The sequence below is a fragment of the Macaca fascicularis genome, chromosome 3 (assembly GCF_037993035.2).
Source record: "Macaca fascicularis isolate 582-1 chromosome 3, T2T-MFA8v1.1".
NCBI classification, from domain to species: domain Eukaryota; kingdom Metazoa; phylum Chordata; class Mammalia; order Primates; family Cercopithecidae; genus Macaca; species Macaca fascicularis.
Window position 1 is genome coordinate 73,956,980 of NC_088377.1, and position 18,593 is coordinate 73,975,572.

The 18,593-nt window shown below is 44.7% G+C and overlaps 1 protein-coding gene and 1 pseudogene across 4 annotated transcripts in view; both read left to right on the forward strand.

Annotated features, from left to right (window-relative positions):
* Nucleotides 1-230: 230 nt before the first annotated feature.
* LOC102122111 (cell division control protein 42 homolog) lies at nucleotides 231-1,285 on the forward strand (annotated as a pseudogene).
* Nucleotides 1,286-16,926: 15,641 nt separating this feature from the next.
* ZNF713 (zinc finger protein 713) overlaps nucleotides 16,927-18,593 on the forward strand; it is a 59,369-nt gene continuing 57,702 nt past the window's right edge. For all 4 annotated transcript variants that reach the window (XM_074034931.1, XM_074034932.1, XM_005549537.4 and 1 more), the window contains exon 1: nucleotides 16,927-17,145. The gene's annotated coding sequence lies outside the window, so the exon portion shown is untranslated. The remainder of the gene's footprint in view (nucleotides 17,146-18,593) is intronic.

The following is an 18,593-nucleotide window of genomic DNA, read 5'->3' on the forward strand; positions in this document are numbered from 1 at the left end:
AGTTATTTCTCCTTTTTGCTGTTGAGTTGTAGGAGTTATTTATGTATTTTGGATATCATACCTTTATCACATATACAATTTGAAAATATTTTCACCCATTCTGTAAGTTGTCTTTTCACTTTCTTGATATTCTTGATATTGTCCTTCGATATGCCACTGCCACACAGTTTTGATTACTGTAGCTTTGTAGAAAGCTTTGAAACTGGAGAGTGCTGCTGATGCCCCAGTGGAGAAGCTGAGGTCAACATCAGATTTGAAATATTTAAAGTGGATACAAAACTATTTCAGCAATGCAGACAATTAAGTGTGTTGTTGTGGGCGATGGTGCTGTTAGTAAAACATGTCTCCTGATATCCTACACAACAAATAAATTTCCATCGGAATATGTACCAACTGTTTTTGACAATTATGCAGTCAGTTACGATTGGTGGAGACCCATATACTCTTGGGCTTTTTGATACTGCAGAGCAAGAGCATTATGACAGATTACTACTACTGAGTTATCCACAGACAGATGTATATCTAGTCTGTTTTTCAGTGGTCTCTCCACCTTCATTTGAAAATGTGAAAGAAAAGTGGGTGCCTGAGATAACTCACCACTGTCCAAAGCCTCCTTTCTTGCTTGCTGGGACCCAAACTAATCTCAGAGATTACCCCTCTATTATTGAGAAACTTTCCAAGAACAAACAGAAGCCTGTCACTCCAGAGACTGCTGAAAAGTTGGTCCGTGACCTGAAGGCTGTAAGGTATGTGGAGTGTTCCGCACTCACACAGAAAGGCCTAAAGAATGTGTTTGACGGCCGGGCGCGGTGGCTCAAGCCTGTAATCCCAGCACTTTGGGAGGCCGAGGCGGGCGGATCACGAGGTCAGGAGATCGAGACCATCCTGGCTAACACGGTGAAACCCCGTCTCTACTAAAAATACAAAAAAAAAACTAGCCGGGCGCGGTGGCGGGCGCCTGTAGTCCCAGCTACTCGGGAGGCTGAGGCAGGAGAATGGCGTAAACCCGGGAGGCGGAGCTTGCAGTGAGCTGAGATCCGGCCACTGCACTCCAGCCTGGGTGACAGAGCAAGACTCCGTCTCAAAAAAAAAAAAAAAAAAAAAAAAAAAGAATGTGTTTGACGAAGCAATATTGGCTGCCCTGGAGCCTCCAGAATTGAAGAAGAGCCGCAGGTGTGTGCTGCTATGAACATCTCTCCAGAGCCCTTTCTGCACAACTAGTGTCGGCATCATACTAAAAGCAGTGTTTAAATCAAACTAAAGATTAAAAATTAAAATTCATTTTTGGAATAATGACAAATGCCCTGCACCTACCCACATGCACTCATGTGAGACAAGGCCCATAGGCATGGCCCTTCCCCCTCCCAGGACTAGTTAATTTTGAGTTATTGTGTATTGTCAGAAAAGTGATTAGTACTAGTTTTTGTTTTGTTTCAAAAAATTTTTTTGTTGTTGTTTAAAAGAAAGGCATGGGCCGAGCGCAGTGGCTTACGCCTGTAATCCTAGCACTTTGGGAGGCTGAAGTGGGCAGATCATGAGGTCAAGAGGTCGAGACCATCCTGGCTAACACGGTGAAACCCTGTCTCTAGTAAAAATATAAAAAATTAGCTGGGCATGGTGTCACGTGCCTGTAGTCTCAGCTAATTGGGAGGCTGAGGTAGGAGACTCACTTGAACCCGGGAGGGGGAGGTTGCAGTGAGCCGAGGTTGCACCATTGCACTCCAGCCTGGGTGACAGGGCAAGACTCTATTTCACACACACACAAAAGAAGCAAGGCATGCTTGTGGATGACTTTGTAATAAACTAACTGCAGTTGTTGAAGCTGCTCCCTGGTTCCACTCTGGAGAGTAATCTGGGACATCTTAGTGTTGTTTTTTTTCTCCTCTTCTTTGGGGGCAGTGTGTGTAGGGTTTGTTTTTCAGTACTGTTTTTTTAATTCATTAACCAGTGGATAGCCCTTAAAGGGAGGAGGACAGAATGATTCCACATTCCACTTCCTAGATCTAGTTGAGAAACCATGCTCCTCATCCGGTGCTCTTAGGAAGGAGTATAGGAAATGCCTCATTTAGTAACATGCTCCTTTTTGAAAGTTGCCTTTTCTCTCCACCCTCGAGTAGATTCAGTATTTGATGAAACTCATGAAAGTGGGTGGAGCCTGTCTTGCCCCTTCTCTTTTCTAGGATGCACTGTAGGTGACTGTGACTTTCAAGGACATTTGTTTGCCATTTGCTGATTTTTGGGGGAAGTTAATTTCTAACCTCTTTCACTGGTAAATGAAGAAAAGTATTGCGCCTTTGAAATACACCAAATGAATCAAATGAATTGAGTTTGTAATGAAAATTTTTTTCCCTGTCAGTCATTGTCTTATATGCTTAGCATAGATTTGCAACTCAGTAGTATATGGTGTTCCTAGAATGCAGCTGAAGAACTGGTATGTAGAGGAAATACGAGGGGTGGGTGGTGCTATAAGACAGACATCTGTGGAATGATTCACATCCTCTCAAGTTAGGAGGACGGAGGCCTGCTTCATTAAGAAGCTGGAGGTAGGGTGGGGATGTGGAGAACACTTAACAACATGGGGACCAGTCAGGGGAATCCCCTTATTTCTGTTTTGCATATGAGGAACCCTAAAGCAGCCAGGTAAGGCTCTCTAGTTTAATAAAAATCATGGAGACTTTTTTTTTTTTGACATGGAGTCTCGCACTATCACCCAGGCTGGGGTGCAGTGGCCACGACCTCGGTTCACTGCAAGCTCCACCTACTGGGTTCATGCTATTCTCCTGCCTCAGCCTTCCGAGTAGCTGGGACTACAGGTGCCTGCCACCACACCCGGCTAATTTTTTGTATTTTTAGTAGAGAAGCGGTTTCACTGTGTTAACCAGGATGGTTTCGATCTCCTGACCTCGTGATCTGCCCACCTTGGCCTCCCAAAGTGCTGGGATTACAGGCGTGAGCCACCAAGCCTGGCCTTTTTTTTTTTTTCTTTTTTTTGAGACGGAGTTTCGCTCTTGTTGCCCAGGCTGGAGTGCAATGGCTCTCAGCTCACCACAACCTCTGCCTCCTGGGTTCAAGCAATTCTCCTGCCTTATCCTCCCGAGTAGCTGGGATTACAGGCATGCGCCACCACGCCCGGTTAATTTTATATTTTTAGTAGAGATGGAGTTTCTCCATGTTGGTCAGGATGGTCTCAAACTCTTAACCTCAGGTGATCCACCCACATCGGCCTCCCAAAGTGCTGGGATTACAGTCGTAAGCCACCACGCCCAGCCGGAAAGAGTCTTATGAAGACTCTCCATAAGTGTTAATAGGGATTTTATTAGTTTATTTTGGTTGCAGTTTCTAATTTTTAAAAACATTGAAGTAATTTTTTCCACCTTCCCAATCCTAATTCTTATAGATTCATTCTTGTTGAACTAATGCTTTCTCATGTCTCAATTCTTTGTATATACATTGTTTTCAGATGTATTAAACAAAAACCTTTTAAAAAAGAAAAAAAAAAGCAACCTTTGGAATTGGGAAGTGTGATTCCTCTGACTTTGTAATTCTTTATAAGCTTTTAGCTATTTGGAGCCCTTTATAATTATTCCATATGGATGTAAGCATTGTCTTACTTATTTCTGCATAAAAGGCTGTTGGGATATCGACTGGAATTAGGTTGAATCTACAGATCACTTTGAGTAATCTTGACATGTTAACAATACTGAGTCTTCCTACCCATGACATGATGTCTTTCTGTTTAGCCCTTCTTTAATTTACTTTTAGCCACATTGTGTTCTTTTTAGTGTATAAGCCATTCACCTCAAATTTATCCTATGTATTTTATTTTATTTTATTTTTTATTTTTATTTTTTGAGATGGAGTCTCACTCTGTCTCCCAGGCTGGAGTGAAGTGGCACGATCTTAGCTCACTGCAACCTCTGCCCTCCAGGTTCAGGCGATTCTCCTGCCTGACCCTCTCAAGTAGCTGGGACCACAAGCGCGCACCACCATCCCCGGCTAATTTTTGTATTTTTAGTGGAGATGGGGTTTCACTATGTTGGCCAGGCTGGTCTTGAACTCCTGACCTCAGGTGATCCGCCTGCTTTGGCCTCGCAAAGTGCTGGGATTACAGGGGTAAGCCACTGCTCCCGGCCTGTATTTTACTTTTTAGATGCTATTGCAAATGGAATTACTTTCTTAACTTTTTTGTTTATTTATTTCAATTGTATGGAAACATAATGGGTTTTTGTGCATATGTTAATCTTGCATCCTGCAACTTTGCTGAATTCATTTATTAGCTCTAGTAGCCTTTTCATGGATTCTTTTGGATTTGCTATATATTTGGGATATGTATTCTCATCTGCAAATAAATATAGTTTGACTACTTCCTCTCCAATTTTGATACTTTTCATTTTTTTAATTGTCTAATTGTTCTTGTTGAAACTTCTAGTAGAATATTGAATAGCAGTAGTAAAACAGGGCATTAAAAACCTTCCAACAAAGTTAAGTCCACGAAAAAATGGCTTCACTGGTGAATTCTACCAAACATTTCAAAAAGAATTAACAGCAATCCTTCTCACACTCTTCCAAAAGGGAAAGAGGAAAAAACAATTCCTAACTCATTCTGTGAGGCCAGTATTATCCAAATATTAAAGCCAAATAAAAACATCATAACAGGCTGGGCATGGTGGCTCACACCTGTAATCCCAGCACTTTGAGAGGCTGAGGTGGGAGGATTGCTTGAGCCCAGGAGTTTGACCAGTCTGGGCAACACAGTGAGACTGCATCTCTACAAAAAATAAAAAATTAGCTCAGTGTGGTGATATATGCCTGTAGACCCAGCTACTCAGGAGGCTGAGATGGGAGAATAGCTTGAGCACAAGAGGTTGAAGCTTCAGTTAGCCATGATCGTGCCACTGCGCTCCAGCCTGGGTGACAGAGCAAGACCCTGTCCTCTGCTACCAAAAAAATAGTGTTTTGTTTTTAATTGTTTTAATGTTTTAATTGCATATGTTTGCAGATTTTTCAGTTTTCTTATGCTTATTGATATCTGGCATCACTCCATTGTGATCATAAAAGATACTTTGTATAATTCAATATTTTAAAAATGTATTATGTGTTTTATGACCCAACATATGGTCTATTTTGAAGAATGTCACCCTTTCCCCCAAATGTTTATTTTTGTTTCTTTTTTTGTTTGTTTTTGAGAGACTAAGTCTCACTCTGTCGCCCAGGCTGAAGTGCAGTGGTGCAGTTTCAGCTCACTGCAACCTCTGCCTCCTGGGTTCAAGTGATTCTCCTGCCTCAGCCTCCCAAGTAGCTTGGATTACAGGTGCATGCTGCCACACTAATTTTTGTGTATGTTTTAGTAGAGACAGGGTTTCTCCATGTTGGCCAGGCTGGTCTCGAACTCCTGACCTCGTGATCCACCCGCCTCAGCCTCCAAAAGTGCTGGGATTACAGATGTGAGCCACTGCGTCCAACCTTTTATGTTTTTCAGACAGTCGCACTCTGTTGCCCAGGCTGGAGTGCAGTGGCTCAATCTCAGCTCACTGCAACCTCCCCCTCCCAGGTTCAAGCAATTCTCCTGCCTCAGCCTCTTGAGTAACTGGGACTACAGGTGCACATCACCACGCCTGGCTAATTTTTGTATTTTTGTAGAGATAAGGGTTTCACTATATGTTGACCAGGCTGGTCTTGAACTCATGACCTCAGGTGATCTGCTCACCTCAGCCTCCCAAAGGGTTGGGATTACAGGTGTGAGCCACTGACCCCAGCTTCAATACCTATTTGGCAATGGCCAGGCCAGAACCTGTCACTCCCAAGCCTAAGAATGCTCACTGACTCTTCCCTGTGCACAGAAGCAAACCCTGGCTCTTGGATATGGTGCTCTGGGCCTGACACCTCAGCTGTCTTGTGATGCCCCTGCTCCCTGTCACTCACCCTCCCAGGATCACCTGCCATGCTCTTTGGTCATTTGCAAGCTCCTATATGATAAGTTTACCTCTCCCTCTATCTCCCAAACAGAACACTCACTTTTGCTTGTTGAAATCCCAGCCAAATAGAGCACAGGCATAGATTGGAGGTCCTTCTTTCCAGGAAAACTTTCCTAACTCCTGTTAATTCATATTTAGTCTTCTTTCTTTTTTTCTTTTTTTGGAGACAGGGTCTCACTCTGACACCTGGGCTGCAGTGCAATGACGCGATCTCGGCTCACTGCACTCTCCGCCTCCCAGGTTCAAGTGATTCTCCCGCCTCAGCCTCCCAAGTAGCTGGGATTACAGCACGTGCTGCCAGGCCCTACTTTTGTATTTTTAGTAGAGTTGGAGTTTCGCCACATTGGCCAGGCTGGTCTCAACTCCTGACCTCAGGTGATACACCCACCTCGCCCTTCGAAAGTGCTGGGATTACAGGTGTGAGCCACCACACCTGGCCCAGTCTTTCTTCTTCCTGCTGCAATGAAACTTGATTTATGCTGATGCACCACCCTCAAGGCTCACAGAGCTGCACCTGGGTGTGTGTATGCTGCACGATGTGGAAAGGCAGGGGCCCACGAGAGAATGATCACCCTTTACACACCACATACACATTGACACATAAATGCAAACAGCACACCACTGATGATGCACATTCCCCCAATGCACCACACAACCATACACCCCACACACACATACTCACATGCTTAGTTCACATGCTCCTCTCCACACAGACCATACACACCATCAGTCACACATCCACCCTGCCACACACACAAACATATGCATGTGCGCATGCACACACTCACCACAGAGGACACTTACCATACAGCTACTCACACCACCCCACGTGCACATGCAAACAGACAAATCACACATCACTGTGGGCATGGGTTGCCTCAATACACTACACAATCACACTCACCATCCCCCAAATACAGACAGACACACACACACACGGAGAGCACATGTTTGTCACACACAGACCACTAGTGACACACACAAACACACCCACCCTGCTGAGAGCGGATGCCCCAACACACTCACACACACACGTACAGAGTGGGCTCTGGGTACTTCCTCAGCCTTGGCCTTCCAAACCCACAAAGGTTGTCTTTGCATCCTATGTCCTCCAACCCAGGTTCTGTCCTGGGCATGGCTCCTCAGGCCACTTTAGCCCGTCTCACCTCCAAACCCCAAATTCTGGCCTAAGCCATGTCCCACTAAGCTCAGGCAACTGGATTGGACTGCACTCACAAAGTCAGTCTAGGAGCTAAATTTCCAGATGGCAGTCTGTTTTGCTGAGTAAGATATTCATGGTTGCCAAAACTAAAACTTTTCCTCACAATAGGTAGTGATGCCCTCCTTCTCTGCCCTCCTTCTCCACCCTCCTCCTTAGCAATGAGCAGCAGCTCATCAAAAGCCACCGGGCATGGTGGCTTATACCTGTAATCCCAGCACTTTAAGAGCCCAAGGCAGGAGGATCACTTAAGGCTAGGAGTTTGAGACCAGCCTGGGCAACATAGCAAGACTCCATCTCTACAAAAAATTTAAAAATTAACCAGGCATGGTGCATGCCTCTAGCTACTCAGGAGGCTGAAGAGGGAAGATTGTTTGAGCCAAGGAAGTCAAGGCGGTAGTGAGCTATGATGACACCACTGCACTTCAGCCTGGGCGACAGAGAGAGATCCTGTCTCAAAAAAAAAATAAAAAACAAAAAACAGTCATTTTTTGGGGGGGAGACTGAGCAGTTTCCGGTCACACACCACATGAGTCCTAAGATGAGGTACGAGGGGAGCCAAGAATCTCCTTCCGACATGTCCCACAATGAATCTCCCCCTCCATGTCATTTATCCTGGTGGATTCTTTGGCAAGGAATAAGAACAATGAACTTCAAGTTACTTGAGTGAGCAAAATCCCATGGAAGTTGAAATATAATTCACTTTGTCTTTCATTAAAAAGTATCATGTCAATGTGTGTGTGTGTGTGTGTGTGTGTGTGTGTGTGTGTGTGACTTTTTTGAAGCTGAAGTTTTCTCTCGTTGCCCAGGCTAGAGTGCAGGAGCGCAGTCTCGGCTCACTGTAATATCTGCCTCCCAGGTTCAAGCAACTCTTGTGCCTCAGCCTCCCGAGTAGCTGGGATTACAGGCACCTGCCACCACACCAAGGTAATTTTTGTATTTTTAGTAGAGATGAGGTGTCACCATGTTGGCCAGGCTGGTCTTGAACTCCTGACCTCAGATGATCTGCCCACCTTGGCCTCCCAAAGTGCTAGGATTACAGGCATGAGCCACCATGCCCAGGTGTATCATGTCAATTTTGCAGGTGGCCTGAAGAAAATTGATTCAGAAAAGGGGTGCAAGGACAGATATAAACAGGCACTTGACATACTCTAGACTAGCTCTGTCCAGTAGAAACATAAGGTGAACCACGCACGTAATTTAAAATTTTCTGATAGCTGCATAAAAAAGTGAGAAGCAGCAGGTGGAATTTATTTTGAAAAGTGTGGGGCTAAAGCAACTCCATCTTGGAAACCAATCCGCCATATTGGTTTCTGATTATCCCCTGTTCCAGAAAGACCTCTAAGATTTCCAGTTTATCTGTTATTCCTTGTGTAAGAGCAGGTGCTTTCTGTAAGTCCTGCTGTTGGGTCAAACAACCCTGATGCTATCACACTTTAATTGTCCGGCCCAACCCTTCTGAATCACCCTTTCCCTATGGTATACAAAGCCCTGGGTCAAGAGGGTGATGATGCTGGGATCCACCATCTTGTCTCACCACTGCCCAAAACACAGACATGGCTTCTGTTCATAAGTCCCTATTAAATGTTTCTTTTTAAGAAATTGGAGGCCGGGCGCGGTGGCTCAAGCCTGTAATCCCAGCACTTTGGGAGGCCGAGACGGGCGGATCACGAGGTCAGGAAATCAAGACCATCCTGGCTAACACGGTGAAACCCCCTCTCTGCTAAAAAATACAAAAAACTAGCCGGGCGCGGTGGCGGGCGCCTGTAGTCCCAACTACTCGGGAGGCTGAGGCAGGAGAATGGCGTGAACCCGGGAGGCAGAGCTTGCAGTGAGCTGAGATCCGGCCACTGCACTCCAGCCTGGGCGGCAGAGCCAGACTCTGTCTCAAAAAAAAAAAAAAAAAAAAAAAAAAAAAGAAATTGGATTTGTCTGCTTTCCTTCCTGCCTTCCTTTCTTCCTTCCTTCCCCTTCCCTCCCTTTTTTCTTGTTCTCTCTCTTTTTCCTGACAGGGTCTCACTCTATCTCCCAGCACAGTGCACTGCAGCCTCAACCTCCCAAGTTCAAGTAGCTGAGACTACAGGCATGCCCCACCAAGCCTGGCTAATTTTTAAAATTTTTTGTAAAGATGGGATCTTGCTATGTTTCCCAGGCTCGTCTCAAACTCCTGGGCTCAAGCGATTCACCCTCCTCGGCCTCCCAAAGTGCTGTCATTATGAGCATGAACCACCATTCCCAGCCAAAATGACTGTTTTGAAAATAGTTTCATGGTTGGGCCCAGGGACACAGTTTAATTATAAGGGTCTTCCAGGTGATTCTATTAATACTTTGACTTCTCCAGTTTGAAGTGAGCCTCAGAGGGTTACTTTGTTTAACCATCCTTTGGAGGTTCTAACCCTTCACGGAAGACCTTTTGGAATATCATCACAGATGGAGACAGGAAACTTCTGGACATTCTTGACTGCTGCGTGTGAACTTGAAAAGAATAGAAATCTTAGAAATTCTCAAATGTTTCTAAAATCATTTTTTGCAAAGATCACATTTAGGAGACCCTTTCTTTCACCAAGGACAGCTGAGTCCCTGGCTGGTCCTTTTCAAAAAGGAACTCTCTTGAAATGTGTTCCTCAAAATGTTCTAGCTGCCACTTTATTTAATGTCCTTCTGTTCTTCCACACTGTGATTTCCTGTGCTCCTGTCTTAACTAACTCAATATGTTATTGCAGCAGCGCAGTCTCGGCTCACTGCAACCTCCGCCTCCCGGGTTCAAGCAATTCTCCTGCCTCAACCTCCAGAGTAGCTGGGACTACAAGCACCCGCCACCACGCCCAGCTAATTTTTGTATTTTTAATAGAGACGGGGTTTCACCATGTTGACCAGGCTGGTCTCGAACTCCTGACCTCAGGTAATCCGCCCACCTCGGCCTCCCAAAGTGCTGGGATTAGGGGTATGAGCCACCACGCCTGGCAGCAACTCAATCTTTTAAGATTCTCACCATCGCAGCTTCTGTATGCCAGTTAATGATGCCAAATTGTAACTATTTACTAATGAGTTATTCATTCTTGTTTGGGGTTTTTGTTTTTAAAATATTTGGGACACTATATCCTGGACCTTTGTAAGTGCACTTTAAAAAATTCATTTCTGGCCGGGCGCGGTGGCTCACGCCTGTAATCCCAGCACTTTGGGAGGCCGAGGTGGGCAGATCACCTAAGGTCAGGAGTTTGACACCAGCCTGGCCAACATGGTGAAACCCCGTCTCTACTAAAAATACAAAAATCAGCCAGGCACAGTGGCAGGCGCCTGTAATCCCAGTTATTCCAGAGGCTTAGACAGAAGAATCGCTTGAACCTGGGAGGCGGAGGTTGCAGTGAGCCGAAATCGCACTACTGCACTCTAGCCTGGGCCACAGAGCAAGACTCCGTCTCAAAAATGAAAAAAATTCATTACTTTCACAATCACTCACCAAGACTGATTATACTATTTCCAGTTCTGCAGAGGACATCAATAACAAGGCACAGCCCATGCCTCGAACTTTAAAGGAAGGAAAGAGACTCTAGGATTTCAGATTGCAAAGCGAGTTTTAACTCAATTTTACCGCTCCCTACCGCCATCCTGTGGGCACATTTATAATCTTCATAGGTGCTCCATTTATTTTCGCTCCTACCCTGGCATGAGATGTCTGAATCAAAAGGCTAATATCCAGAATCTACAAGGAACTCAAACAAATTAGCAAGAATAACACAAACAATTCCATCAAAAATGAGCTAACGACACGAATAGTCTGTTCGCAAAAGAAGATACGCAAATGGCCAATAAACGTGTGAAAAAATGCTCAATATCACTAATGATCAGGGAAATGCAAATCAAAACCACAATGTGATACCACCTAACTCCTGCAACAATGGTCATAATAAAAAAAAAAAGAAAATAGATGTTGGCATGGATGCAGTGGGCAGGGAACACTTCTACACTGCTGGTGGGAATGTAAACTAGTACAGCTGCTATGGAAAACAGTGCCCAGATTGCTTAAAGAACTAAAAGCAGAACTACCATTTGATCCAGAAATCCCACTACTGGATATCTACCCAGAGGAAATATTTGGGCTGTTTCCATAGTTTTGCAATTGCGAATTGTGCTGCTATAAACATGTGTGTGCAAGTATCTTTTTTGTATAATGTTTATAGCAGCACGATTCGCAATTGCAAAACTATGGAAACAGTCCAAATATCCATCAATCAATGAGTGGATAAAGAAATTGTGGTGGCTGGGCATGGTGGCTCATACCTGTAATCCCAGTACTTTGGGAGGCTGAGGCGGGCAGATCATCTGAGGTCAGGAATTCGAAACCAGCCTGGCCAACATGGCAAAAACCCATCTCTACTAAAAATACAAAAATTAGCTGGGTGTGGTGGTGTGTGCCTGTACTCCCAGCTACTTGAGAGGCTGAGGCAGTAGAATGTCTTGAACCCAGAAGGCAGAGGTTGCAGACAGCAGAGATTGCACCACTGCACTCCAGCCTGTATGACAGAGCAAGACTCCTTTTCAAAAAAAAAAAAGGAATTGTGGTATGTATATACCATGGAATACTATTCAGCCATACAAAGGAAAGAAATAATGGCGTTCACAGCAACCTGGATGGAATTGGAGACTATTACTCTAAGTGAAGTAACTCAGGAATGGAAAAACCAAACATTGTATATTCTCACTCATAAATGGGAGCTAAGCTATGAGGATGCAAAGGCATAAGAACAATACAGTGGACTTTCGGACTCAAGGGAAAGGGTAGAAGGGGGGTGAGAGATAAAAGACTACAAATTGGGTACAGTGTATACTGCTCGGGTGATGGGTGCACCAAATCTCACTAAAGAACTTACTCATGTAACCAAACACCACCTGTTCCCCAAAATCCTATGGAAATAAAAAATAAAATAAAATAAAATAGAAACTCAATTTACCAAGGCAAAAAAAGGCTGAGTCTACACCTCGTTATTTTTTAAAATCAGGAGTCACCCTGGTGCTTTTAAAAAAAAAACACCAAGGCTAGCTCAGTGAGATGCAGCAGAAGTAAGAGAGATTAAGAGCACAGGAAGGACTTGACTGGCTATGGCTGGAGAGGGAGGGGCTCACATGGAAAACAGTCCCAGGAATGTGGGCGGCCTCTAGAGAAATATGGTTTGGATCTGTGTCCCTGCAAAAATCTCATGTCGAATTGTAACCACAAGTGTTGGAGATGGGTTTGGTGGGAGGTGATTGGCTCATAGAAGTGGTTTCTAATGATTTAGCACCATGTATCTAGTACCATCTTGTGATAGAGTTCTCCTGAGACCGCTTGTTTAAAAGTGTGTCCCAGCAAAAGCTGTGGGGGCCTCACCTGTCCCCCAACCATGCTTAGCAAAAAAAATAAAACAAAAAATAGAAAAATAAGCATCTTACATGCTCCTGCCATGTAAGATGTGCTTGCTTCCCCTTCACCTTCTACCATGATTGTAAGTTTCCTGAGGCCTCCCCAGCCTTGCTTCCTCTATGGCCTGTGCAATTATGAACCATGAGCCTCTTTTCTTCATAAATTGCCTAGTCTCGGGTAGTTCTTTTTTTTTTTCTTTTTAATAGAGATGGTGTTTCACCATGTTGGTCAGGCTGGTCTCGAACTCTTGACCTCAAGTGATCCATCTGCCTCGGCCTCCCAAATTTCTAGGATTACAGGGATGAGCCACCACGCCCAGCCTAAGGTAGTTGTTTATAGTAGTATGAGAACAAACTAATACAAGGAGCAAAGATCAGTTATTGGTGGCAGGCAGCAAGGAAAGACTTTAGTCCTACTATGGCAAGGAACTCAATTCTGTCAACAATCCGATTAAGACTGGAAGTAGTTTCATGCCCAGGGCCTCCAGCATGGAACACTGCCCTGCTGACATTTAATTTGGTCCTTGCAAGACTCGAAACAAAAGAGTCAACTGAATGACACCATACCTGAAGTTTTTACTTACGGAACTACTAGAGTGTTAATTGTAACCTGCAAGGAATCTGCCAAACCATCCACTCACTTTAGATCCCACCCACAAGCTGAATGCAGGCCAGAGAGTATCACGATAATTGTGTGAGGGAGCAACAATCAGAAAAATTAGAAAACTTGAAGTGGAATACAGTCGTCCTTCTGTATCCACGGAGGATTGTTTCCAGGACATCCTTGGATACCAAAATCCTGATATAAAATGGCATCATATTTGCATATAACCTATGCACATCCTCTTATACACCTTAAATCTTCTCTAGATTATAATACCTAACACAATGTAAAAGCTATATAATACATAGCATGTATCCAGTTGGTATACTGCATTGTTTAGGGAATAATCAAAAGAAAAAAAAAGTCTGTAAATGTTCAGTATAGATACAACCATCCATTTTCTTCCCAAATATTTTTGCTCTGTGGTTGGTTGAATCCACAGATGCAGAACTCACAAGTACACAGGGCAGACTGGATTTCTTTTTTTTTTTTTTTTTTTTTTTTTTTTGAGACGGAGTCTCGCTCTGTCGCCCAGGCTGGAGTGCAGTGGCCGGATCTCAGCTCACTGCAAGCTCCGCCTCCCAGGTTCACGCCATTCTCCTGCCTCAGCCTCCCGAGTAGCTGGGACTACAGGCGCCCATCACATCGCCCAGCTAGTTTTTTGTATTTTTTAGTAGAGACGGGGTTTCACCGTGTTAGCCAGGATGGTCTCGATCTCCTGACCTTGTGATCCTCGGCCTCCCAAAGTGCTGGGATTACAGGCTTGAGTCACCGCGCCCGGCTGGCAGACTGGATTTCTTACACCTGAATTTCCTACAAAGATTAAAACTGAAAACAAGGATCCAACTAAAGTACATTTGTTTGGCTCTTAATGAGTCAACATATGCCACCAATACCGTTCAATTTTTGTTCGTTTATTTAGGAGTCAGTTCAAATTTCAAAGTAACTGAAGAATTTGCTTTTATAAATAGTTCGTGTACAATAGAACAACTTCAGGGAGGAATATTTTTATTTTTTAATTATTTATTTTTTGAGGCAAAGTCTCACTTTGTCACCCAGACTAGAGTCCTGCCTCAGTCCCCCAGGTAGCTGGGACTACAGGCTCACACCACCATGCCTGGCTAATTTTTGTATTTTTTTGTAGAGATGGGGTTTTGCCATGTTGGCCAGGCTGGTCTTGAACTCCTGAGCTCAAGCAGTTTGCCCACCTTAGCCTCCCAAAGTGCTAGGATTACAGGTGTGGGCCACCACACCTGGTCAGGCAAGAATATTTTTAAAGAAGTTAAGAAAACCCTAATGTATTATTAGGTTGGTACAAAAGTAATTGTGGTTTTTGCCATTACTTTTAATGCCAAAAACTACAATTGCTTTTACATCAACCTTATATAACCTTATCTTAGTCAGTTTGCAGAAAACAGACCAAGTAATTTATACAGTAAAGAAGTTCATTTTGGCTCATGGTTGTGGAAACTGGGAAGTCCAAGAGCATGGTGACAGCTTCTGGTGAGGGCTTTTATACTGTATCATAACTTGGCAAAAATGTGAAGGGAAAGTGAGCATGCATGCAGAAGAGACTGCAAGAATAAGCTAAGCTCACTTTTATAACAACCTGCTCTCATAAGAACTACTTCACTCCTAAGAAAACTAACTCCCTCCATAACACCATTAATCCATTAATGAGTGCTTAACCCAGGACCCAATCACCTGTTAAAGGCCCTACCTCCCAACACTGCAGCATTGGGAATTAAATTTCCAACACGTGAACTTTGGGGGGAACACATTCAAACCACAGCACAACTCAAGTGGAATTTGCTAAGCAGGTACTTTGTGGAAAATATTTGGGTCTGCCATAGGCTATTGAACCAGTAATGCCAACAGAGAGTTTCATTTGCTCTCGTTAACTTAGCCATTGTCAGTTTCATGAATTATTGTCAGAAATAGAAGCTAAATATCCTGACTTTCGTACAACACAGCAGTTTGATGCCTTGACAGTGGTAAAGATTTATCAAGATGTTTGTTTTTAGCTCAGGGCTGAGATTAAATTTTTTTCTAAATGAAAAGAACCACCCCCAACCACTTGTAAAACACCAAACGGCTTCGGAAATTAGCTTTTGCTGCAGACTTGATAATATTACTTAATGAATTCAAACTAAAATTACAAGGCTAAAGTAACCTATAACTTATACTATCATAAAGTCATTTCAATGACCACATTGAATCACAAGTAATACCAAGCTGCTTTATATACTTTCAGTGCTGTCTAAAGTTAAAACAGGAAGCAAGATCACCATCCCTACTCAAAATTAGCAGTGGCTGTATTTTCCATGCTCAATCTATAGTTCTGGTAGCATTTTTGGACCTCTATGCAAATGCAAAGCACATTTCTATATTTCGATATCCCTGTAACTGTGCAGTTGAGGAGTTCCCACCTAACCTTCAATTGGAAGTGATTAATCTGCCATATAATGACATGCTAAAGTGCAAATTTCAAGAGAAGAATATAACAGAACTCTATAAATGTCTTCCAAGCAATGAATATACTCAAGTTAAATCATATGTTCGTGGATGATCAGTATTTGGCAGTATGTATCTATCTTAAAAAAAATTTTCAAAGATGAAATATGTAAAATCTCATTATAACTGGTATAAACAGATGTACACAATTTTGATGCTGATGAACACTAACTCTGGGGCCTAGCACAGTGCTCACGACTGTAATCCCAGCACCTTGGGGGGCCTGAGGAGTAAGAATCCCTTGAGCCCAGGAGTTCTAGACTAGCCTGGACAACATAGTGAGATCCCCATCTCTACAAAAATGTTTTAAAAACTAGCGGGGCACAGTGGCTCAGGGTTGCTGTAGTCCTCGCTACCGGGGAGGCTGAGGCGGGAGGATGCTTGAGCCCAGGAGTTCAAGGCTGCAGTGAGCCATGATGGCACTACTGCCCTCCAGCCCGGGCGACAGAACAGGGCCCTGTCTGAAAAACAAAACAAAACAAAACTCACTAACTCTGAATTCCAATTAAGCAAAATGTTACACCTAAAAAAAGAAAAATTCCATTCTTTGCATCAGTAGCATTACTATATAATGATATAATGAGATCATTATCTTTTTTTTTTTTTTTTTTGAGATGGAGTCTTATTCTGTTGCCCAGGCTGGAGTGCAATGATGTAACCTCCGCTCACTGCAACCTCCCCCTCCCAGGTTCAAGCGATCCTTCTGCCTCAGCCTCCCGAATAGCTGGGATTACAGGCGCCCGTCACCACGCCCAGCTAATATTTGTATGTGTATTAGAGACGGGGATTTCACCATGTTGGCCAGGCTGGTCTCGAACCTCAAGTTATCCACCAAACTCAGCCTCCTAAAGTGCTGGGATTACACGCGTGAACCACCGCGCCCGGCCAATATCATCATCATTATATTTTGAGTTTTATCAATATGAAATTGATGGGAAGGAGGAGTGGTTCCACGATTGAGAGCAAGGCTTGTGTCGTCACCATGGAGACGGACAGTCCAACGCTTCTGATTGGCAGGGACCAAGGGACGGGTCCTCGGCCCGTCCCCCTCGACCCTCTCGGACCGGAAAGTCCTGGCAAGGCTCGAGGGCGCAGGGTCATGAAAAGCAGACCCGGGGAAGCTAGTGGGAGTCAGGACCCCGGGCGATGAGGGCGGTGATGAGGGAAGGAGGCTCCGGGCGCCGCCGGCGCATGCGTACTGGGGATCTGAGGCCAGTGCCTTGCGCCGCCATTGCAGAGAGGCTGTCGTCAGAGCTGTCCTGGCGCGCCGGCTGCTGGACCGGCCCCAGGAGCCCAGTCACCGGGCGTCATTGGCTCAGGCGGTGGGGCCCTCGGCACCTTCTCCCGCCCGGGTCCACCCTGGCGGCGGCGGCGGCGGCGGCGGCGGCGGCGTCAGAGGGCGGAGCCTTCCGGAGCGCCCTTTGTCTGCGGAGGTGAGTGCGCGCCGGGAGGAGGCGGAGGCGGGAGGTGGGAGGCGGCGGTCGGGGGAGAGGCGGCCGCTGTCCCCGCTGTCCCCGTTTCTGTCACCCGCCCCGTGTCCCTTTCGGATTTTTGGTCTTTTATAGGACGGTCTTACCCGTTCCAATATTACAAACATATTGTCCTCTACTATCTGCGAATGACTCTGAGGCTGAAAAAAAATTCGCAATTTATTTTTGGGCAAGCGTCCATAGGTGTCATTTTGGGGGAAAGTTTTTCCTCATCTCAGGATTATGCAAACGTTCGCCTTTATTTTCTTTTAATACGTTTAAAGAATTGAAAAAATATTTTCTTTTTCTCCTTTTTATCTGTATTTCATTGAGTATGATATTTGTGGTAAGGGGTTAGTTAGGGATTTACCTTTTTCTCTCATTGCCTTGCCGTTATCCGTTGAGTCACTTTTCCACGGAATTGCGTGACACTTTTATTACATTTTGCAGGCGTGTGTATACTCAGATGTGTTTCTGTTTCTGTTTTTGTTTTGAGACAGGATCTCACTTTATCACCCAGGCTGCAGTGCAGTGACACGATCATGGCACACTGCAGCCTCAAATGCCTGGACTCAAAAGCTCCACCTGCCTCGGCCTCCCCAGTAGCTGGGACCACAGGTGTGCACCACCACGCGCGACTCTTTGTTGTTGTAGTTAGCGACCAGGTCTCACCATGTTTCCCAGGCTGGTCTCAAACTCCTGAGCGCAAGTGATCCTCCCAGCTTGGCCTCTCAAAGTGCTGGGATTCCAGGCGTGAGCCACGGCGTTCGGTCAGATGTTTCTAGATTCTTTCACTGCCCTGACAGTTTCTGCAGTGAATATATATCCATATATACATACATACATATATTTTTTCATTTAAAAGGTTTAGGCCTGTTGCAGTGACTCACGCCTGTAATTGCAGCACTTTGGGAGGCAGAGGCAGGAGGATCACTTGAGCTCATGAGTTCGAGACCAGCCTGGGAAATATGTCAAGACCCTGTTGCTACAAAAGGAACTAGAAACATTAACCGGGCTTGGTGGTGTGTGCCTGTAGTCCCCAGTTACTCAGGAGGCTGAGGTGGGAAGATGTCTTTGGCCCAGGAGATGAAGGTTGCAGTGAGCCAGCCACTGCACTCCAGCCTGGGCGATAGAACCAGACCTTGTCTCAAAAAATAAATGTTTTAAGCAAATCCCGCTTAATTATGTCCTTTCATGTAATGATTTTTTTTTTAGACAGAGTTTTGCTCCTGTTGCCCAGGCTGGAGTGCAATGGTGTGACCTCCGCTCACCGCAACCTCTGCCTCCTGGGTTCAAATGATTCTCCTGTCTCAGCTTCCCGATTAGCTGGGATTACAGGCACATGCCACCACACCTAGCTAATTTTTGTATTTTTAGTAGAGACGGAGTTTTATCATATTGGTCAGGCTGGT